This window comes from Leguminivora glycinivorella, chromosome 1 (genome assembly GCF_023078275.1).
Source record: "Leguminivora glycinivorella isolate SPB_JAAS2020 chromosome 1, LegGlyc_1.1, whole genome shotgun sequence".
NCBI classification, from domain to species: Eukaryota; Metazoa; Arthropoda; class Insecta; order Lepidoptera; family Tortricidae; genus Leguminivora; species Leguminivora glycinivorella.
In genome coordinates this window covers 36491834-36515052 of record NC_062971.1, presented here as the reverse complement: position 1 = coordinate 36515052, position 23219 = coordinate 36491834, and the positions used below count along the sequence as shown (strand labels likewise).

Sequence of the window (23219 nt, the reverse complement as noted above, 5' to 3'; positions counted from 1 at the left end):
CTTTTAGCTCTATAAGCTTATACCGCTAAAAGGTGTTATTAGAAAGTGATGTAAACGTTTATATCACCATTTTATAGAGCCGCTATAGGCCTGGTCTATAACAGGATCAAATATGACTACTATAGATCTATATTATTGTATAATAGTGTTAGGAATCACTGCTATGCAATCAATTTGCGCTATAAAGGTTCCCGACAAGCCGCTATAGTTGTTGCGTTATACAGCTAAAAGGTGTTATTAGGAAGTGATGTAAACGTTTATATCACCATTTTATAGAGCCGCTATAGGCCTGGTCTATAACAGGATCAAATATGACTACTATAGAACAATATTATTATATAATGGTGTTAGAAATCACTGTTATGCAATCAATTTGCGCTATTAAGGTTCCCGACAAGCCGCTATAGTTGTTGCGTTATACAGCTAAAAGGTGTTATTACGAAGTGATATAAACGTTTATATCACCATTTTATAGAGCCGCTATAGGCCTGGTCTATAACAGGATCAAATATGACTACTATATAACAATATTATTATATAATGGTGTTAGAAATCACTGTTATGCAATCAATTTGCGCTATTAAGGTTCCCGACAAGCCGCTATAGTTGTTCCGTTATACAGCTAAAAGGTGTTATTAGGAAGTGATGTAAACGTTTATATCACCATTTTATAGAGCCGCTATAGGCCTGGTGTATAACAGGATCAAATATGACTACTATAGAACAATATTATTATATGATGGTGTTAGAAATCACTGTTATGCAATCAATTTACGCTATTAAGGTTCCCGACAAGCCGCTATAGTTGAGGTGTTATACAGCTAAAAGGTATTATTAGGAAGTGATGTAAACGTTTATATCACCATTTTATAGAGCCGCTATAGGCCTGGTCTATAACAGGATCAAATAACCTACTAAAGAACATTAATATTGTATAATAGTGTTAGGAGTCACTGTTATGCTATCAATTTGCGCTATTAAGGTTCCCAACAAGCCGCTTATAGTATTTTTAGTAGTCGTATTTTAACAGAAATTAAAACCTAACTATACCACTATTTTGGGATATAGTGGCTTTGGAAAACACTGCTACAGTATTTAACACTGTAGTAGTGATATGAATACCATTATAGAGCTATTTTGCTGTATAATGAAGTTTTCAGGATACGTTTATATAGCTTTGAAAAGCGTTAATAGTCGTTTTCTAATGCCTTTTATATCTCATCGCCGTATACGTCACAATTACTTTTTTATATCACAGAACTGTGGAATAATGGTTTAGGTATCTCTTTTAAAAGACAATAGCGTTATAGCTGAGTTTACTATATGTTTTATAAAAAAAAAACTGTTTAGAAGATCTTTCTATAGTAAAACATTGAAAACAAGTATTGTTTTCTATATAAAGAACTTATAAGTTAAACTGGATCATAGTTAAAGTCTCATGCAACCCTAATTGAATCCACAATGGCGGGCTTATGGCAGTGAATGCGTATGATAAGTGACATAGTCGAACTATAAAAGCGTATGTTTTACTTCTTGGATCCATAGTAGAAACTATGGTGCCAATAATTTTATTGTATTAAATTATATTTATTTATTTTATTCAAAACAGGTATAAATCGAGGGCGCACTTAAAATACTCCATTAAACTAATATTCTTTTAACGGTAAAATTTCCATCGCATACCTTTTTGCAGTAATGATGGAATTATACGAAATCCAAATTATTTTGATTGACACTAAACTTCACAAGTTCACACGCTACTTTTCATAAAGTTCCTCGTTTAGAACAGTTTTTGTTAAATATTACACACATTAAATTATTTTAGAAATTTCATTTTCTATTTCACTTTCAATTCGCATTAAAAGGAACGGCAACTGCTATTACAGAACAAAAAACCTGTATAACGGAATCTCAAATGCTACTATAGCGTAAATTGATACTATAATAGCGTTACTGTGTCCTCTATGTCAACAAATTAGCACAATAGTCATCATCACATCACCATTATAGACCTTAAACGTCACGGATGATACTGCTATAGCCCTATTATATCACTAAATGGCTGCATAATTGCGCCAAATCGGCTCTACAGTACCAATATAGACTATTTATAGGACCATTTAATGTGATTTAATTTGGTGCTCTCGACCACTATAGGACCAGAAATTGTTACTTGGGACGGAACGCACGTTCGCACTTTCTATTGTTACTTTACGTCGTGAGTTTTTTAAAGGTTCATATGCATTAATCCATTCGTTTTAATCCATAAGCAACCCTATCGCCCGACGCTGCGCACGTGCGGCTCGTTTCTTTGTTAGAAATTTGTAGGCATTTAAAAAGGCGGCATTTCGTGAACATCAAAGCAGTGGGCCTTCTGTACTTGTACTATTATATATTCTGTGGGTGTGGTGAAAAATCATTTAGTGTACTACCTACCTACTTCCTAATGTTATTTATTTTGAAATGAGCCGATCCGTCTGATACAAGCTTGACACTTAACTTTTATGTTATTCTTAAGGTTGGTTCTCTGTTCTCTCTCACTTATAAATTCATTTCATTCATTAAGTGAGTTGCATCTACTCTTATTATCGTATTATCATATGGCTACAATATCGATGCAAAATTGCAGCAAAATTGAATTCTCGAAAATGGGTCAATATTGAAATTGTCATTTTCATTCAATGTAGATAAGATAGCTTGTGAACTGAGAGGTTATATGTGTCGCTTAATTTCAAACTTGGGTAAATCCAATCTGCTTTAAGGTTGATTATATAAAAAATATAATAATATTATGATGTGAAAGATAATCAACCTTATAGCAGAATAGATTTACCCGAGTTTGAAGTTAAGCGACACATATTCACTATCTTTATTAAAATTTCCTAATGTAAATATTATCGTTATTTTAGTATTTACAGTATTTAGAAATGTCAAATAATATTTTGAGTATAATTTTAATCACATTAATATTATGAGGAGTGTTTTTTTAAAGCGAAATATTTTTTCTGTCTTCATAGCAAAATAACCCCTGTTGACCGAGAAAAATAAGCGTTTTGGAATAGTTATTTGTTTTACAAAGCGATTGTTTAACCGCTCGTTCCAAGTGCCAATATTGCTACCCGCTAGTAAGGGAAAGAATCCAATAGGTATAAACCGCGACTTGGTTCAGAATGGTGAATCTTGAGTGTTGCGAGGGTTTCAAGTTTTTGCCACCGAGTGAAGCATAAAAGTTTTCACCACACTAACATGAAGAAAATATTAACTTTAAAACATCAAACTTGATCAAATTCACATTTTTTTACAATACAAGCTTTTATTCAACTTTCCTTGTTAGACGTTAGTTTGATTGGTGAAAAACATAAAGCGGAATCGGAATTTGATCGGAAACCGTGAAATTGGGGAGGTTTCCAGATTGGACTGAAATTTTGATGATAATTATGTAAATCACGTGACAATCCAATATTATGGTATCATGGAGCTGATCTGATGATGGAGCAGAAAGGTGGTCATAGGAACTTTATCATGAAACGTCGTGTCCCCATCGAGTAAGCGGTTTCGAGAAACGTCTCGGAGATCAGTAGATGACTGTTGAAAGAAAAGTATTAAAAGCTTAAGCCAAAAATGAAATTTTTGCAAAAAAACTTATTACATTTCATGATTCAAAATGAATTCTACCAGCCAGCTTTGGGCATCAAGTTAAATTTTCAAGTAATTACTTTGATCTCTTGTGAATAAAATGCAACCTTCCCACCCGTGTTTGTAGTACCTATATCAAGAGAGGCTTTACCAATTGGTGTGATGATAATGATAACATATATAGGTAATGATATGTATATGTACACGTTGTTTTTTTTGTTTTCCGTTAAATTCGACATATCGTTAGGTTCGTTATCAGGAACACCCTGTATATCAGTTTTAGTTAAATTCGCAAAATATTTTTTTTACATCGTTTTCATACATAATAAATGAATTAAATAGTGTGAACGCCGCGTCTTGCGTGAGCGACGAACCCGCGACGGCGACGCGATGCGATGCGATGCGACGAAATCAAACCTTCTATCTCTATGGACTTGTCTTAGGTGGGCGACGGAACGCGACGGCGATGCGACGCGACGAACTAGCGATGAACATGCGAATGTTAAGCGACGCGATGCGACGCGATGCGATCAAACCGCTGTGTTCATATGGGAGTGTCTTGCGTAAGCGACGGCCCGCGACGGCCCGCGACGGCGATGCGACGCGATGCGATGGCGATGGGCGCGCGATCAAGCTATTTGATTTTTAGAAGCAAATTCAATACGTAGAGAGGTCGGACTAGAGAAATAACGATTGATTACTAGTCTCACATTTCATTCTTTATATTTTCTTATAATAAAAATTCAAAATATTCAAATTAACATAAGTTGACCAAAGGAGTAATGTGCCTAAAAAGTAAGGAAATTACAACTTTTGTAACTTGTATTGACAGCCTTTGATTATGTGCACGGTGATACGAGATTGTCTGCGTAAAATATTAAAATTTAAGTGTGAACTAAAAATATGAAACACTAGTGCGATGACCTTACGATATATGTACTAGCACTTGACTTTGGTGAATAGGATCACAAAATTAACTAGTTATTATAACGGGCTCGTAGCCTAGCGGTTTCGACGTCTGGACGCCGCGCCAGCGGTGTGAGTTCGAACCTCGGCTGAGGCATGCTTTTGCAGTTTTATTTTTGTTTCTTTTATTTTCTATTATTTGATTGTTTACTTTTTTCTTTCTGTAAGAATCTTCATTCTTATTTTTATTTTATTTTTAATAACTCCGGCTTTTATACTAACAAGGAAAGGTACCCATACAAAAAAAATATAATTAGACTACTCTTTAAGGGGCGTTCATTGTAATTCCTGCGATTCCTGCATTTATTGTAACTCTTAAATAATAATATTATCCTAAACCAGAACTTCTTGTTGCCATATAAAAAAAAAATACATATAAGACATACCTTTGTGTCGATAGATATTTTTCAGTACAGATGGTGTTTTTTTACGCACTAGTGCGAGAAGTGGTTCATTATATGCCAGGTCGAAACTTCGGAGGCTCATCTGTACTGTAAAACGTCGTACGATACACGTGCGAAAAGGAAATTCGTAACTCGTGTCGATTTAAAACACTCCCTTCGGTCGTGTTTTAATTTATCGCCACTCGTTTCGAACTTCCTTTTTTACGCACTTGTATCGTAATGTACTATTTTAAAGCACATAAAATTCGAATAAAATACACTGCTGACACGGGCCCGCTCACTGCTCAGTTCAGTCTGCGCCCAGCGCTCATAGACAGTGGACCTACGTTCGATAGTCCGGCGCACCGTGCTCTCGTAAGCGTAAGCAGCTAGATAGTTCTGAGAAGTGCTGTATAGGTACTGCGACTAAACAAATCTTGATCCTGTTGGTGGCAAACAGGCATACGGTCCGCCTGATTTTTACACATGCAATTTTATCCAAGAAATTTTACTTGAAATCTGATGAGAGTTTGAATTAGTATTATATTTCGGGACCAGGGGACCGATTTTTGAGTCTCACGCGTTCGAATTCAGAAAATTGTCACTGAAAATACTAAGCAATTCACTGTTTTCAACCAGTATTTTAGTGACAAATCCCATATGTGAGATTCAAAAACCGGCCCCCAGGATGAGGTTCTGGTTTTCATGGTGGAGTCAGGATATGGTCAACAAAACTGCTATTTTACTCATAATAACTCCACTATGTTTGGGCTTATTACATTTGGGCTGATGAGCAGCGTCGATCTCGATGATGTCCAAGGTCACATGATCGAGTCAGGAAATGAATAACAGAACTGCTATTCTACTTATCGTAACTCGACCATGTTTGATCTCATTAGCCGGGCCAATAACACATGTAATTTTTTGCACACAGCTCAGCTCTTTGAAACTGTTTATTTTAAGTTACTTACAATTAGTAGGTACCATATAATAATAATATATTCTTATCTCTTGTAAACTTTACAAAAAAGTTAACACATGAAACCAAAAGAATTGTTACTAGCAATTAAATTCAAAACTATCAAGATCATTCTTGCCTGTGTGTTGCGTTACCGGTGGCTCGCGTACCGAGCGCCAACGCCATCTATCAATGGCTATTTCACGAAATTGATGAACGCTCTAAGGAATAAGGGCTCTTAGTGTAGTGGTTATGCCAGTCGACACTAGATGGCAGCATTAAAAAACACTGGGTTACACTGTATGACATTTTTTCATTTCAACATTAAGTAAATAGCATTCGTTATAAGTAAATAGTATACGTTAATTCGTCGCTCAGTTTTGCCGTGAAGGACGGACAAATAAATAGACACACACACACTTTCCCGTTTATAATATTAGTATGGATTAAAATAAACATTAAGTTAATAAAAACAAAATGCAGTATTATTGTGTGCTACTTAAAACTTTCCTTGTTAGTATAAAACCCAAAGTTCTTAAAAAAAATAAGAAAGTAGAATCTTAGAGAAAGAAATAAGCAGGTAAACAAAATCAAATAATCCATACTGATTAAACTGGAAAGTGTGTGTGTGTCTGTTTGTTTGTCCGTCTTTCAAGAGAAGCCGCGGGCAAAAGCTAGTAGAACATAAAAGAAAAAGTAAATAAAAATGCAAAAAGATTGCGTGAGCCGAGATTCGAACTCACGACACTCATGGCGCAAACGATTCCACCTAGAAGTCAAACCCGCTAGACCATTTGCACATTGTGAAAGACGGCGAATCTTGTGATTCTAATCACCAAAATGCTAGTGCCGAAGTTTCGTGCGATGGATACGCGATGACCTTGAGCCATCGCCGTCGCATCGCGTCGCATCGCGTCGCGTCGCGTCGCGTCGCCCGTCGCTCACGCAAGACGGAGCGTTTATTCGCCGAATGGTTTTTATGCATAAATTATTTCTGCATAACATGGTTTAGTCGAAATTTACCATGCAGAATTTTTATCATAGATAATACTACTATATTAGTGTTGCAGTTCTAACCTAACCTAACCGAAATTCTTGACAAAATGTTGTATTTGTTAAGGTCGCAGTTCGAACCTAACCAAACCGACTCTCTACACAGCATTTAGTAGGTATGGGTGGATATTCTGATTTTAGGAAATATGCCAAATACATATATGCAACATAATTTTATTCATAAAAACAATCGGCGTAAACAAAATTATGCGAACTTATTTTCGGACAAAGTAATATTCATATTATTTTAGATTATGACAAATAAGTTTTCTGCCAAATTAACATTCGGCGAAAATCAATTATGCGAAGTCTGTTATGCGAAAATCGTTTCGGACAATTAAATTTATGCCAAATAGAGGGAACCCTATTTTAACAGCATAGTACTAGACCGTTGACACTGCGCCCGCGCGGTGTAGCACTTAGACTAGTCTCATATCGCGAGATCTATATGCGGTAATCTATAAATCTAACTAAATCGTCCCACGAAGGTCAAAAAGCTTACTGGCAAAGACCTCTGCCGGCCTAGTCGAAATGAGAATCGTTGACGGTAGACGCCGATCGAAACACAGTCTGCTTCTGTCGCGCCAATACGGATGCGCGATAGAGATATGGCTAGCTAGGATAAGGATATTATTTATTTATTTATTTAAACTTTATTGCACAATATAAAAAAGTACAAATGGCGGACTTAATGCCAGATGGCATTCTCTACCAGTCAACCATGGGCTAAACCGAAAGATTAAGTAGGTGCAGGGTCCTAGTATAGTTAGCGTGTAATGGAAAAGAATTTAAGATACAAACAATATCCATATATATGCTACATTTAAATATATATATACAGACCTAATATTATACATAAATAGGTATATAAATATACAATACATAAATATAATATAAAATATACACACGAGAAGTAAAATACCCATTGTGAAAGATCATTGAGGGTGACTATCGAACCTTGTCAAACAGATACTTACGCAGCATACATCGTAATCGCATACAACATATTATCGTAATCGTTTGTGCATTTGGCTACGTACCGGCTGCGATGTTTGTAGATGCGCGGGCGCAGCGGTCGCGGAAGCGGATTTTCAAACATGTGATTGTAATTGTCATATTTAGAGTGATAATTATGGGTTTATCCCTTGGGGATGACGTGATGTCAGTGCTGACGGATCAGCAGATAAATAAAATAAAATAAACAAATTGTGTGTGGGTGTGTTATTTATGAGTTATAGTATTTTTAACCCCCGACGCAAAAACGACGGGGTGTTATATAAGTTTGACGGTTCTGTCTGTCTGTCTGTGTGTGTGTCTGTCTGTGGCATCGTAGCTCCCGAACGGATGAATTGATTTAGTTTTTTTTTGTCTGAAAGCTGAGTTAGTCGGGAGTGTTCTTAGCCATGTTTCATGAAAATCGGTCTACTATGTCGCGGTCGGGGGGTTTTTTCAAAATTTTATTTTTTTATTACTATTCATTATATTTATAACGAAGTCCGGAGTGTAAGAGATCAAGAAAGGAATAACTTGGCCTTAGTACTAAATTTTTTTTATATGTGTGTTGTTATGAAGCGTTTGGGTACTTACGATCACGACTTAGGAGTTCATCAAGCATTGTCAAGTGAAATGTTATTTAACTTAAGTATTAGAATAAAGAAAATTAGGTAAGCTACAGCGAGGCACTTCTCGACTGGGGGGCAACTGTAACTGGTCCATTTTTTACATGTTTTACAATGGTTGCATTATTTATCTAAATAAATCAATGTTTGCATTATCTCCTCGGAATGATTTTTGCATTGGAATTGGATTTATTCTAATTAATAAATTTAAATGTTTCGGCCGAGAGCATACAAGGGTTATATTAGTATACATTTAGAACTCAATATAGGTAGTGTAATAATGAAAAAAATGGATAAGTTACAATTGTCCCCCAGTCGAGATTCGCCCCGTTGTACCCTACAGGTAATGTGTAAATTATGTATTTTAATGGCAAATTTTTTTTACTAAACTTCGTTCTAAATAAATGTCATTAATTAGTTTTAAGTTGAAAAAACTGAAAGTCACCTTGTTTTTAAATTAAGAAACAAAAAGTTTTAAGTAATGATTAAAGGTCTTCAAAGGTCTTTCGTGATTTTAAATTTTCCTCGAAGAAAATATTGTACTGGGTTCCGCAGGTAGGGGTGGTGTGTAATTTAATTCGTATTTAAAGTCACACACAGGTCGAACGCGATTAATTAACATTTCCCCTCACTAAACACGTGTTTTGTCCTTTAATACCAGCAGGTAAAAACGCATTTTATCCACTAGTGGGTAAAGTAATTTGACCTTGAATAAAGTCAAATTAACTGCTTTAAAGTTGATACAAGAAGGTGAATCTAGTAATAATTTTACAAATCAACAAACACATTTAATTACAATATATTGGGAAATGGAACATTTTGAAGATGATTTACCACCTGTAAAACTACTGGAAGCAGTGATAAACGCATTTATTGCGTTATAGTTTCCTCGCTATAGTGAGGGGAAAAGTTTTGTGTTACACTCGGGTGCTTTGCGCCCTTGTATAACAAATAACTATTACTTCTCGTGTGTTAAAAAACTCGCAAGTTCAGGATTCTATTCTCGAACCACTCGCTTCGCTTGTGGTTCAACTATAGAATCCTTTCACTTGCTCGTTTTTCAATTCCACACTCGGCGTTGAAATACAACTTTGCCCCCTTGTATAACAAATAACTATTATATTACCTTTTTTTACAACATTTCGGCCAGGTTGCACTGGCCTTGGTCGCGGAAGACTGACGTCCCAGCAAAGCGTCACTGGAGACACAAAGCGCGAGAACTTAGTGTTATAATTTCATTTGTGTCAGTATATAATAGATAAGTACCTACTTTGCTAAGAAAAACTATATAAAATAAAGTTTTATTTTATTCTATTCCATTTATTCTATTTGCTAAGAATTAATATTTTTAATTCTTAATATTTCTATGTACTGTCAGCTGCAAAAGTGGATGGCGAATTTATCAATGAATTAATTCATAATTTCTCCATGCAATTTCGCAGATCACTGTCCCTAATGTTGACGTGCTCCTGCCCCTGTAACGTATTTGCTATAAAAATCATTTTGTGTGCAGTTCTCGAAAAGTTTGTACAAAAATTAAGGAAAAAGTTAAATTTGTTTTTATTATTCCTTTTTTGTTACCGAGATTTATTTCTTGAATTGAGATTTTAGTAAGTTTTATTTGATCATTAAGGTTCTCTAGTATCTATATTTTCTTAATTATAACAATTACCCTGTATATATCTTACGAAAGTCGACTTATATCACTAAATGTTGGTAACAAAATAGGATCAATTGAAATTTGCTGACGCTGTTGTACTCGTATTTTAACCCCCGACGCAAAAACGACGGGGTGTTATAATATTGTTATAGTTTGACGTGTCTGTGTCTGTCTGTCTGTGTGTGTGTCTGTCTGTGGCATTGTAGCTCCCGAACGGATGAACCGATTTAGATTTAGTTTTTTTTCGTCTGAAAGCTGAGTTAGTCGGGAGTGTTCTTAGTAATGTTTCATGAAAATCGGTCTTCTATGTCGCGGTCGGGGGTTTTTCAAAATTTTAATTTTGTGGTTAGGTTATGTATGCTGCCTTCCTATGTAACGGCCCAGCAGATGACCAGAGTGATGTCAACGTGCCACTACTGCGAACGCAGGTATATGGTTTTTTTGTGAATCTCTTGTCAAGTTCGTAGCAGACGGCATTCATCATCCTCCTTGCGTTATCCCGGCATTTGCTCTAATCCCAAGATTTGGCGTAGGCACTAGTTTTTACGAAAGCGACTGCCATCTGACCTTCCAACCCGAAGGGTAACTAGGCCTTATTGGAATTAGTCCGGTTTCCTACGATGTTTTCCTTCACCGAAAAGCGACTGGCAAATATCAAATGACATTTCGCACATAAGTTCTGAAAAACTCATTGGTGCGAGCCGGGGTTCGAACCCGCGACTCCGGAACGAAAGTCGCACGCTCTTACTGCTAGGCCACCAGCGCTTTTTAGCGCCACCTATTACATACAATCATAACTACACTGATGATGACGTGATATCGTGCTTTTAAAATAAAGAAATATGTCATTGTTTTTATAAAACATAAAAACCTAACCCTATACCTGTAATTGGCTTTGTGTTATTATTTAAATTAGCATAATGTTATTTATAGCTGTTGGTGTTCCGAAAATAAATAAAAACACTCAAAATATTTGGGGAAAATCTGATTTTGGCCACTTCCAGACTGCGAACAGCGCCATCTAGATTTAAGCCTAAAAGGCCCACACGTTTCAGGGGTACGCTTTTTTGTATGGGCTTTGTCAATCCAGTATTAAATCGTTCTTGCTATAAGCAAAATATTCGACCTCAGTTTTGTTGCCCTATTAAAATAATTAGAACTAGATATTAAAATAATTTTGGGTCTATTTATGCACACAATTTATGAAACCATCAATGATTTTGTAACATTTGTTTTGATTTTTTAAATCTATATTTTCATGTTACACACAATACTGTTCACTGTTACTGTAAAACCTAACTGTTCAAAATATAGGATATGCAAAAATCATAAAAATACGAGCACATGATGATATCCAGGGCAACAAAAATAGTACCATACATTACGATACAGGTGGCGATAAATTATAAAACATGTTTTAAATTGACACTAGTTACTAATCATAATAATTAGTAAGTGTGAGAGACCCTTAAGGATAACATTAAAGTTCATAATGGCTCATGACATAATGAATAATACTAGGAAGTTATAAAAGCCGTATTATACTAATTGATCAATTAAATTTATGTTTTTAATAACTCGATAACAGTAAGAATTAAGACACTAGGTATAGTTTCTTAGAAAAAGGAATAGTATACATATTGACAATTTATTCGTGCGTGTTTAGTGGATACATGTGGAAATCAACTTTAATAGTGTAATAATGGAAAAAAAATAACAGTTACAATTGCCCCCCCCCAGTCGGGATTTGTCCCGCTGTACCTTATTGGATTTGACCTAAAGAACCTTCCCATAAAGTTGACGGAAATCAATAAAAACACGTTGTAGATTCTAATTCTTAAGAAGAAGTCGTAGTAAACACTTTTTCCCCTCACTAGTCCAGAAACATGTGTTTTGTCCTTTAAAACCAGCGGGTAAAAACGCATTTTATCCACTAGTGGGTAAAGTAATTTGACCTTGAATAAAGCCAAATTAACTGCTTTAAAATTGATAAAAGTAGATGAATCTAGTAATAAAGATGATTTACCACCTGTGGAACTACTGAAGGCAGTGATAAACCCATTTTTTTGCGTTGTAGTTTCCTCACTATAGTGAGGGGAAAAGATTTGTGTTACACTCGGGTGCAAATGTATTTTACTTCTCCTGTGTTAAAAAACTCGCAAGTTCAGGATTCTATTCTCCAATCACTCGCTTCGCTCGTGGTTCAACTATAGAATCCTTTCACTTGTTCGTTTTTCAATTCCACACTCGGCGTTAAAATACAACTTTGTCCCCTTGTATAACAAATAACTATTTATATTCTAATTCTTAAGAAGAAGTCGTAGTAAACACTTTGTAGATTCTAATTCTTAAGAAGAAGTCGTATTAAACACTTTGTAGATTCTAGTTCTTAAGAAGAAGTCGGGGTGGGAAGCTAGTGTGTGTGACACGGATACGGCCAGTTAAGCAATTGGCGGGATAGTGCAGTTCGCGCGATCGGCAATTTGTCAATCTGCCGACATCTTTGTCCCTTTGTAATATTCAGATTACTGCACAGAATCAAGCACGATATAATACCGGGACAAAGCCCATACATAAAAACATACCCCTGAAATGTATGGGCCTTTTAGGCTTAAAACTAGATGGCGCTGTGTCCTGCCTGCGAGCCTGGAAGTGGCCAAAATCATATTTTCCTCAAATATTTTTCTGTTTTTATTTTTTATAAGAACAAATGACATGCTTGTTTATTTTAATATCATGAGATCACGTAAATACACATATAAAAAAAATTGTAGCCATCATCAGTGTAGTTATTATAGTATTTTCCCCTCACTAGCTTGGAAACACGTGTTTTGTCCTTTAATACCAGTGGGTAAAAATGCATTTTATCCACTAGTGGGTAAAGTAATTTGACCTTGAATAAAGTTAAATTAACTGCTTTAAAGTTGATAAAAGTAGGTGAATATAGTAATAAAGATGATTTACCACCTGTGGAACTACTGGAAGCAGTGATAAACGCATTTTTTGTGTTATAGTTTCCTCGCTATAGTGAGGGGAAAAGTTTTGTGTTACACTCGGGTGCAAATGTATTTTACTTCTCGTGTGTTAAGCTAAACTCGCAAGTTCAGGATTCTATTCTCGAACCACTCGCTTCGCTCGTGGTTCAACTATAGAATCCTTTCACTTGCTCGTTTTTCAATTCCACACTCGGCGTTAAAATACAACTTTGCCCCCTTGTATAACAAATAACTATTAATAGGTGGAGCTAAAAAAATGAGGTACGATTATTAGTATGAAGATTGTAAATCTTATATGATCCTATAATACAAATCATTCTTAGAAGAATAATAGGACCATGTTATATGGAATAGCGAACTAAGCGACAGAAAAAAAAGTTATGTTATGAATGCAGGTCGAATATGAGCATGATAATCTGTGCCTTTTGGCACATTAAAATACTAATGTACTTACCTACAAAAAAATCTATTCCGCCTCATTACTCTTAAAGTAAAATTGTCTCTAAAATTGATTAACTTTGCGATATCTACCAGACCATCAGTTATTCATACCAAATACTTATATAACTCCGTATAGACAGATAAAGTCTAAGAAAAAAATGTACCTCAAAACTATACAGAAAAAGGTACGGTGAGCTAGATGGCGAAACACTTTTGGGGTACGCTCAGCTAGATGGCGCTAATATTAATATTTGACATTTTAATTTTAACACATATCAAGGTAAAAATATGGGCCAAATTGTCAAAACGGAGGTTCAAAAGTTTTAAGCCTGTGTCGAGAGATGGCAGTCTGTGCAGTGTGCACTGTGATTACACATTTTACTTTGACAGTAACTCTCTTTAATATTCGATCCTCTTTGTTCATATGTTAGGTACTCGAAAAAGTAATCATGGAAAATGTATGTATTTCTTCGGGTTCACTATTATCTGGCAGAAACTTTTTACACATATATTTGATTCGTATAATAGTTCTTGGCAGAAGTCACGTTTGGCAGAAACACCTTACGCAGAATATGCTTTGGCACAAATCATTTCGCAGATTTTTGTAATACCGAATCGTCTGTTGTCATAATGTTGATGAGCATAATAGTCTTCTAGTCGAACAATACATTTGCAGATAATATTTGTGCATAATATTAGGCGGCATAAAGCTGCAATTTGCTATTTGATAGCGAGTTAGTTGTGTTGGGGATGCAAGATACCTAACACTCCTCCTCGCTTCGCTCGTCGTCGTAGGTACCTAACGGTGACTCTGGGGCAGTTTTTCTTTTTTGATAGCGAGTAATAATTCTACTAATGTAATATTATGCTATAAGATTATTATGGTACATACAATTATGCTAAATCAAAGTCGACCAAAGTAATGTTCTGTAAAACAATATTCTGCCAAATGTGTCTTATGCCTGGTAGTAATAATGCCAACTAAGTTTTCTGCAAAATTACCATTCGACCGAAAGTTTTTCTGCGAAACATGTTATGCGAAGTGTGTTTCGGACTAAAATTATTCTGCCAGATGAGGGTAACCCATTTCTTCGTTCTACTGAGTTACCGCTTGGGGGCGCTGTTCACTTCCTCCATGAATGCCATTTTCCGCAAACGAATAATATATATTGTGACAGACTCAATCCTAGTAAAGCCTAACCAGAAATATATGACTACGCGCCATCTTGCGGAATTCCAGTAGAGCTATTCTCTTCATATTATACTCAACTGTCACCCCATACATCAAAGTAACAATATAGTCATATTTCTGGTGAGGTTTTAAAACGGTCACTAACCTAATACAATTGTAACTTATGTAGTGTAAGCCACACTGTATAGGTTCCCCCGGGATGTCCCGATATTTTGTGGATATGATAGAGCATAGCTCTAAATTCTTAGAACTCAAATAAAAAAAAACTGAATAGGTTTCAATCGTCAATAAAGTGTATTGTAGCGAGCGATGATTCAATATAATATTATTTGGCGCTTCGACCTTCCTATTTATGGTTACAATGGCTTTATCAGTTAATTTATTATGTATGCCTATTTTGCATAGGCCCCGTAGCCGAATGTCATTTCTGCGAAACGAAACGCCATCGAAACGCCGCAGAAATGTACTCGTACCTCCTCTGTCGCGCCATAAATACAAACACATTAGGAATACTTATTGCATACATACTTAAAGGTAGAAAACCTCCATGACAGGAACAAAATATCTATCTTCATCACACAAACAATAGCCCTTACCGGGATTCAAACCCAGACCCCGGCTTAGCAGCAGGCACCGAATATTGCTAGACCGGTCGTAAGTTATACATACCCCCCATAACCCCATCCCCTGTATTTTTTAACCCTCGACGGAAAAACGACGGGGTGTTATAAGTTTGACGTGTCTATCTGTCTGTTTGTCTATCTGTCTGTCTGTGTGTGTGTCTGTCTGTGGCATCGTAGCTCCCGAACGGATGAACAGATTTAGATTTTTTTTTGTTTGAAAGCTGAGTTAGTCGGGAGTGTTCTTAGCCATGTTTCATAAAAATCGGACCACTATGTCGCGGACGGGGGTTTTTTCTAAATTTTTATTTTGTGGTTAGGTTAGTACTAAAAAGAATGAAGAAGAAAAAAGAATTAGTACTTACAATAATGAAAAGGAAAACAGCTTATTTTGGACATGTATATAGACATGACAAATACAAAATTGTTAAAGGCATAATAGAAGGAAAAATCGAAGGAACCTTAGGAGCTGGACGGGAATAGACGCTGCCGTGCTAGGCAGAAAAACTGCAAATAGAGAGGAGTTCCGGACTGTGGTAGCCGACATCCGAAGAGGATATGGCACCTGAAGAAGAAGAAGTGGTTAGGTTACCTACAACAGCTTTAACCATTACCCAAACTCTGTCACCAACTGCATTTTGACCTTGTCCTGTAACTTTGTTGTGTTATTTCGCGGGTCGCGTGGTGCGAAGCATGCTCCCGCAAGGTCGCCCAATGTCGGCCTATCTCCATCCTTATCTCTGACCTCAGAGTGACCCTGAGAGTTCATTTTCGTTACCTTCCTCTCTATCACTGTAATAATTATACCTAGCAATGCACGGACGAGAAGTTTCCAAAATTTCAGAACATTCCTCATGAGAATTTTCGGTAACTTCTGAGAATGTTCTCGAGAACGAGAATTTATCAGAATACTTAGTAACTTCGTAGTTTATACCATAATTTCGTCAAACTCAGCAAGTCAAGAGGTAGTCCCGAGGTAGTGCGCTGGCTTCGTATGCCGATGTTCTCAGGTTCGATCCTGATAGCGATATTTTTGTTATTATTTTGTTTGTTTTTTTTTTTAATATATATTGACATGACTAAAAACAGGCCTCAAGAAATAATAGTTCGGTACCTAATTTAAAAAATCAGGACTAAAACTGTGAAGTCTGAAAGTCGAAATGTTCCCTGAAGTATAGTGAGAATTTAAGCAACTTATTGGGAACTTATCACCAAAATAGGTAACTGTAATAGACAATATTATATGTATAATAACATATAGTTTTATATTATGCCCATTTAAACTTTATTTCAAGTATATTCTCTCGTTTAAACAATAAATTGCATGTTGCAGGAATGTTCTGCGAACATTCTCAAGAATGTTTCCGCTTTTTGAGAATGTTCTGCAATTTCTACATTACTAATTATGCCTCATCTTTTGTGATGTGGACAAAAGCCGCCATCTGTGTTCCTAGAATAATACGAAGCAAGCTTTAAAGCAAGAATGAAAATGAAAAAAAATGAAAATGAAATATTTATTTTTCAAGTAGGCATATTACAATGCGCATATGAACGTCAAATAAAGCTAGCTACCGGCTTTAACCCTACGCCTAATAAGCTAATAGGCTATTACCAAGGATTATTTATATAGGATTTACATACTTCATACTAAGAATCGTATCTCGATAGCGCCACCTATTAAATACCTACTATCATAATTACACCGATGATGCCTAAAATTTTTTTTAAAATGTGTTTTGACGTGATATCGTGATTTTAAAATAAAGAAATATGCCATTTGTTCTTATAAAACATAAAATCACGAAACATTTTTGGGGAAAATATGATTTTGGCCACTTCCAGGCTGCGAACAGCGCCATCTAGTTTTAAGCCTAAAAGGCCCCTACGTTTCAGGGGTACGCTTTTTTGTATGGGCTTTGTCAGTCCATCTTAGACTCTGTCTTCACTTTCCATCAGGTGTGACTAGGGTCAATCGCCGATCAGTTTACAATAAAAAAAATCCAGATTTTTTATTAGAGATGGCAATCTCTTGTTCCCAAACGTTTCTATGCCGATTTTTATAACTACAAGTTTCGCTTTGTAAAAATGATATAATTTTTCAATCAATACTCTTTTATTCATTTTCAATCAATACCCTTCGGTCGTGTTTTAATTTCAGTAGAGTTAGGGCCCAGTTAGACGGTACGAGAACTCGCATAAGAGTTTTATTACATTGCTTTATAGGCTACTTGACCCTTTTTGAAAGTCTGTCCTAAGATAAATGATTAAGTACTGTTCAATTAACCGAAATAAAATATTAGCATATTTTATTATGACTTAAAAACTGCAAAAAATATTTTTAAAGTAAACTTTTATGCAATCAGGCGAAAACAACACAGTCATGTTAATCTATAGATATTCTGTGTATCAGGTCATTCTACTCGAAAACAACATTTTCTGACTTTTTAAGTATGAAGGCATAAAGTTCAATATGTCATTGATTGTTTTGACATGCAGTAAGGTTCGAATTCGATGACGTCACTTCATCGCTGACAGCGTTTTCGGTGGCCAAATGAAATAAAAAATTACACACATTTTTAATCGAAAATACGTAGTCATCAATCATCATACACTTTCAATACGCAAAATCTATAAATATTGTTTTTATTTTAAGTCAAATACTACAGATGACAATCATTTATTGTGCCAAATTCGATATGAGTCTAGTAGCCCATTTGATGGTGGTGCAAAATTGTATGTAACCTCAACAGCCCGCAATGTAACTAAAATCGCATGCGAGTTCGCACGTCTAAATCAGGCCTTAGAAGATTGGCTGTGAAGCTTGTCCAGCAGTGGGACACAGCAAGCTCCTAATAAATATAAATAAGTATCATAATAAAGATCGTTTCAAAGATTTTTTTTTACGTATCACCTATCATCTTTATTATGTATTGTTTCTGTGCAATTAAGTTATATAAAATAAAACACTGATAATTTTATCGCACTGGAATACGGAAATTAATGAGTTTTTAAAATAAGATATGCAGTTGATTTGCATGGGAGACATTATATTGTTATTTCATTACCTATCACCAAAGACATAATATATATAACTCCGTATAGACAGATAAAAAGTCTAAGAAAAAAACGTACCTCAGTACCATACACAAAATGGTACGGTGACCTAGATGGCATTACACCTTCGGGGTACGCTCAGCTAGATGGCGCTATTATTAATATTTGACATTTTAACACACATCAAGCTAAGAATATGGGCCAAATTGTCAAAACTGAGGTTTAAAAGTTTTAAGCCTGTGTCGAGAGATGGCAGTCTATGCACTGTGATTAAACATTTTACTTTGACAGTAACTCTCTATAATACTTAAATCTTAGCTTGATATGTTAGCCAAGCGTCCCCCAAAAGATGTAACACCATCTAGGCCCTCGTACCTTTTTCTACAATGGGTCTGAGGTACGTTTTTTTCTTAGACTGTAGCTGTCTATACGGAGTTACATATGTCTTTGCCTATCACTTAAACCTAGGCGCGTAGTCATAAAAAAAGTAAATGTGTATGTCATGCATTGAATAAATTATAATGATCTTTTATTAAGTATTAACATTTTAAGTTCTCGCGTTTTGTACACATTTTTTAGGGTCACTTGCACCACCGAAAATGAAGGGTTAACCCACCATTTTATATGGAATTTGACTGTTGACAGCCCACTAAACTCGAGTTAAGCGGGTGGTGCAAGTGACCCTTAAAGATACAAACGGGTCGAACGCGATAAAATAACAGTAGGCATTATCTTTTATCCAACGTTTCGGCTAGGTTGCAGACTGACGTCCCAGCGAAATGTCAGTGGAGATGTAAACAACACCAAACTACCCGATATTAGTTTTTATAAATGTTCGGGATAGACAAATAACATTGATTGACCCGTATTTGTTGTTTATAATATAAACCGGCCAAGAGCGTGTCGGGCCACGCTCAGTGTAGGGTTCCGTAGTTTTCCGTATTTTTCTAAAAAACTACTAAACCTATCAAGTTCAAAACAATTTTCCTAGAAAGTATTTATAAAGTTCTACTTTTGTGATTTTTTTAATATTTTTTAAACATATGGTTCAAAAGTTAGAGGGGGGGGGGGGGACGCACTTTTTTTCCTTTAGGAGCGATTATTTCCGAAAATATTAATATTATCAAAAAACGATCTTGGTAAACCCTTATTCATTTTTAAATACCTATCCAAAAATATATCACACGTTGGGGTTGGATTGAAAAAAAAAATCAGCCCCCACTTTACATGTAGGGGGGTTCCCTAATAAAACATTTTTTTCCATTTTTTATTTTTGCACTTTGTTGGCGTGATTGATTTACATATTGGTACTGAGATTATCCGCGGACGGACGGACGGACGGACGGACAGACAGACATGGCGAAACTATAAGGGTTCCTAGTTGACTACGGAACCCTAAAAACAATTTCGGGTATATAGTTTGGTGTTGTCAAAGAGGATCGAGTACTATAGAGAGTTACTGTCAAAGTAAAATGTGTAATCACAGTGCGTAGACTGCCATCTCTTGACACAGGCTTAAAACTTTTGAACTTCAGTTTTGACAATTTGGCCCATATTCTTAGCTTGATATGTGTAAAAATGTCAAATATTAATATTAGTGCCATCTAGCTGAGCGTACCCCAAAGGTGTAATGCCAGCATCTAGGCCGCCGTACCTTTTTCTGTATGGGTACTGAGCTACTGAGGTACGTTTTTTTCTTAGAATTTATCTGTCTATACAGAGTTATATATGTCTTTGGTGTTGTTTATATCTCCATTGACATTTCACCATTGACATGGCCAGCGCAACCTGGCCGAAACGTTGGATAAAAGGTAATGATGTTATTTTATCGAAGTGCTCGAATGACTACACTTTTAGTAGTCATATTGTCCGTAGAAGTGACCTTTTTCTAGAATGTTTATAACCCGCAAGCCAAACACGTTCATAAAACATAAATAGATTAATCATATTTCTCAGAAATAATATTTATCGTAGATTTCACAACTGCATGAAAGTCCGGCGTGAAAAGCCTACGTGACCAGTAATCCACTAGGGTAGGTACTCCGGAAAACTACTATGAGAAATATAATATAATAATAATGTCATTAGTTCAATTGCGATTGTGTACAATCGATCCATCAAGATAATCTCGCTGGACAACAGCTTGGCAAAGAAACCTAATCACAAAATTAAAATTTTGAAAAAAATCCTGACATAGAGGACCGATTTTCACGAAACATCGCTAAGAACACTCCTGACTAATTCAGCTTTCAAACAAAAAAAAAATCTAAATCGGTTCATCCGGTCGGGAGCTATGATGTCACAGACAGGCACAAACACAGATAGACAAACAGATAGACACGTCAAACTTATAACACCCCATCGTTTTTGCGTCGGGGGTTAAAAATTAAAAAGTGGCTATATTGTTCTGTATACTGTATAGCATCCTTTTCAAATCAAACGGGACGACACGATATCGCTACTTTTTAGGTTCTGTAGTCAACTAGGAACCCTTATAGTTTCGCCATGTCTGTCCGTCCGTCCGTCCGTCCGTCCGCGGATAATCTCAGTAACCGTTAGCACTAGAAAGCTGAGGTACCAATATGTATATCAATCACGCCAACAAAGTGCAAAAAAAAAAAATGAAAAAAAAATTTATATTAGGGTACATGTAAATTGAGGGCTGATATTTTTTTTCATTCCAACCCCAACGTGTGACATATTGTTGAATAGGTATTTAAAAATGAATAAGGGTTTACTAAGATCGTTTTTTGATAATATTAATATTTTCGGAAATAATCGCTCCTAAAGGAAAAAAAAGTGCGCCCCCCCCCTCTAACTTTTGAACCATATGTTTAAAAAATATGAAAAAAATCACAAAAGTAGAACGTTATAAGGACTTTCTGGGAAAATTGTTTTGAACTTGATAGGTTCAGTAGTTTTTGAGAAAAATACGGAAAACTACGGAACCCTACACTGAGCGTGGCCCGACACGCTCTTGGCCGGTTTTTAATTTATATTATTTTTCGCCAAGCTGTACGGTGACCCAATTTTGTATAAAAAATACAAATTTTATCTCCACTGGGATTCTTGGCTATTCACAATTCGCTAGGTATTTACTGCCCGTCATTTAGTAGGATTTTTTATATTAACACGGTACGTGAGGTAATTTGGATTTCTTTCAACCCCTTTTTGCCAATAGTGGCACTGAAACTTAGTAGTTCATGTGCTCTGCCTACCCCTTTATGGGATACAGGCGTGATTATATGTATGTATGTAACACGGTACGGCGTGTATACATATTTTTGGCACTTTATATTCACAGCTGTGTTGTTGACTATACATCTTATATGGTGGACCAGGGGACCGATCTATGAATTTCGAACGCACGAATTCGCAAATTAATTCCAACTGGCGTCATGTTGAGTTTCCATAAAATCACGTGTATTTCTGACATACAGCGCCACTCCCCCACCCGTGTCCAATGAGGTAAACCACGCAGTGGCCATTTTTTCAGTCGTATATTTCGCGCTACGCGACATATTTTTGGTACCCTTCAAAGGTTTCACGCCCCGTTGTGTGTTTATAGACGTCATGCATACTTGCTGACGTCTATAAACGTCGCAAGTGACTGACATATGAATAGGAAAATTTATGAGATAGTTAATTAATTAGATAAATATTAATGTGAGATGTTGGTCAGTGACTGACTGAGAAAGTCCGAGTAAAACTAAAATGTATTCTGAGTTACAGATTTGAATGTCAATCCAATCTCGTCACTAAAAAGGCGCGAAATTCAAATTTTCTATAGGACAGTAAATCTTCGCCACAAAATTTTCATTTAACTTTTAAGTAGGTATTATGGCTCCATCGATGTTGTTGATAATTCCGCCATCTTCAAGGTTCGGCAAATTCCTGCACGGGCTCTATGAAGATATGGCCGGTGAGCCCTACATTTTTCAAATTGACCGTTTTTTACAAGCTTTTATTCAACTTGCCTTGTTAGTATGTTAGTGTGCGTCAAAACGTAGAAGCTAAATTTGACCCACTTCCCGATTTCCGTTTGAGCTGAAATTTTACACACATATGTAAATCACGTGACAATGCAATATTATGGTATCATGGAGCTGATCTGATGATGGAGCAGAAAGGTGGTCATAGGAATTCTGTCATGAAACGTCGTATCCCCATCGAGTTACGGGTTTCTAGAAACGTCTCGGAGAGCAGTTGACTGTTGAAAGATAGGTACAGTCGGCGATAAAAGCTTGTGCCAAAAATGAAATTTTTGCAAAAAACTTATTTTTAATGACAAGATTTGTTTTACTGCCGGTTTCACTCCAACTGACTTCACCTGATAATCCTGATATCTTTTCAACCTGTACCCTAAACTCCACGGCTAAGTATGCCCCAATCAAAAGGGGCAAGGTCCGAGGAATATCGCTACAATTTGCGTCTGAGATCCCTTTTCAGCTTACAAAAGTAATAAACTACATCTGGGTACGCAGCCGAATGGCACAAACGCTCAAGAAATGAAACGCTCCTAGATATCTATCTCTATCGCCCTTGCGTATTGGCGCGACAGAGCCAGATTACATTTCGTGCCGTTTCGTTTTTGTTTCGCGTCGCAGAAATGCCATTCGGCTACGGCACCTGAGTAGTTAA

The 23219-nt window shown here is 36.2% G+C and overlaps 1 protein-coding gene across 1 annotated transcript in view; it reads right to left on the bottom strand.

The window, feature by feature from the left end:
* Positions 1–23219, bottom strand: part of LOC125228598 — a 32365-nt gene that overhangs the window by 8239 nt on the left and 907 nt on the right. The gene's annotated exons all lie outside the window — the stretch shown is intronic.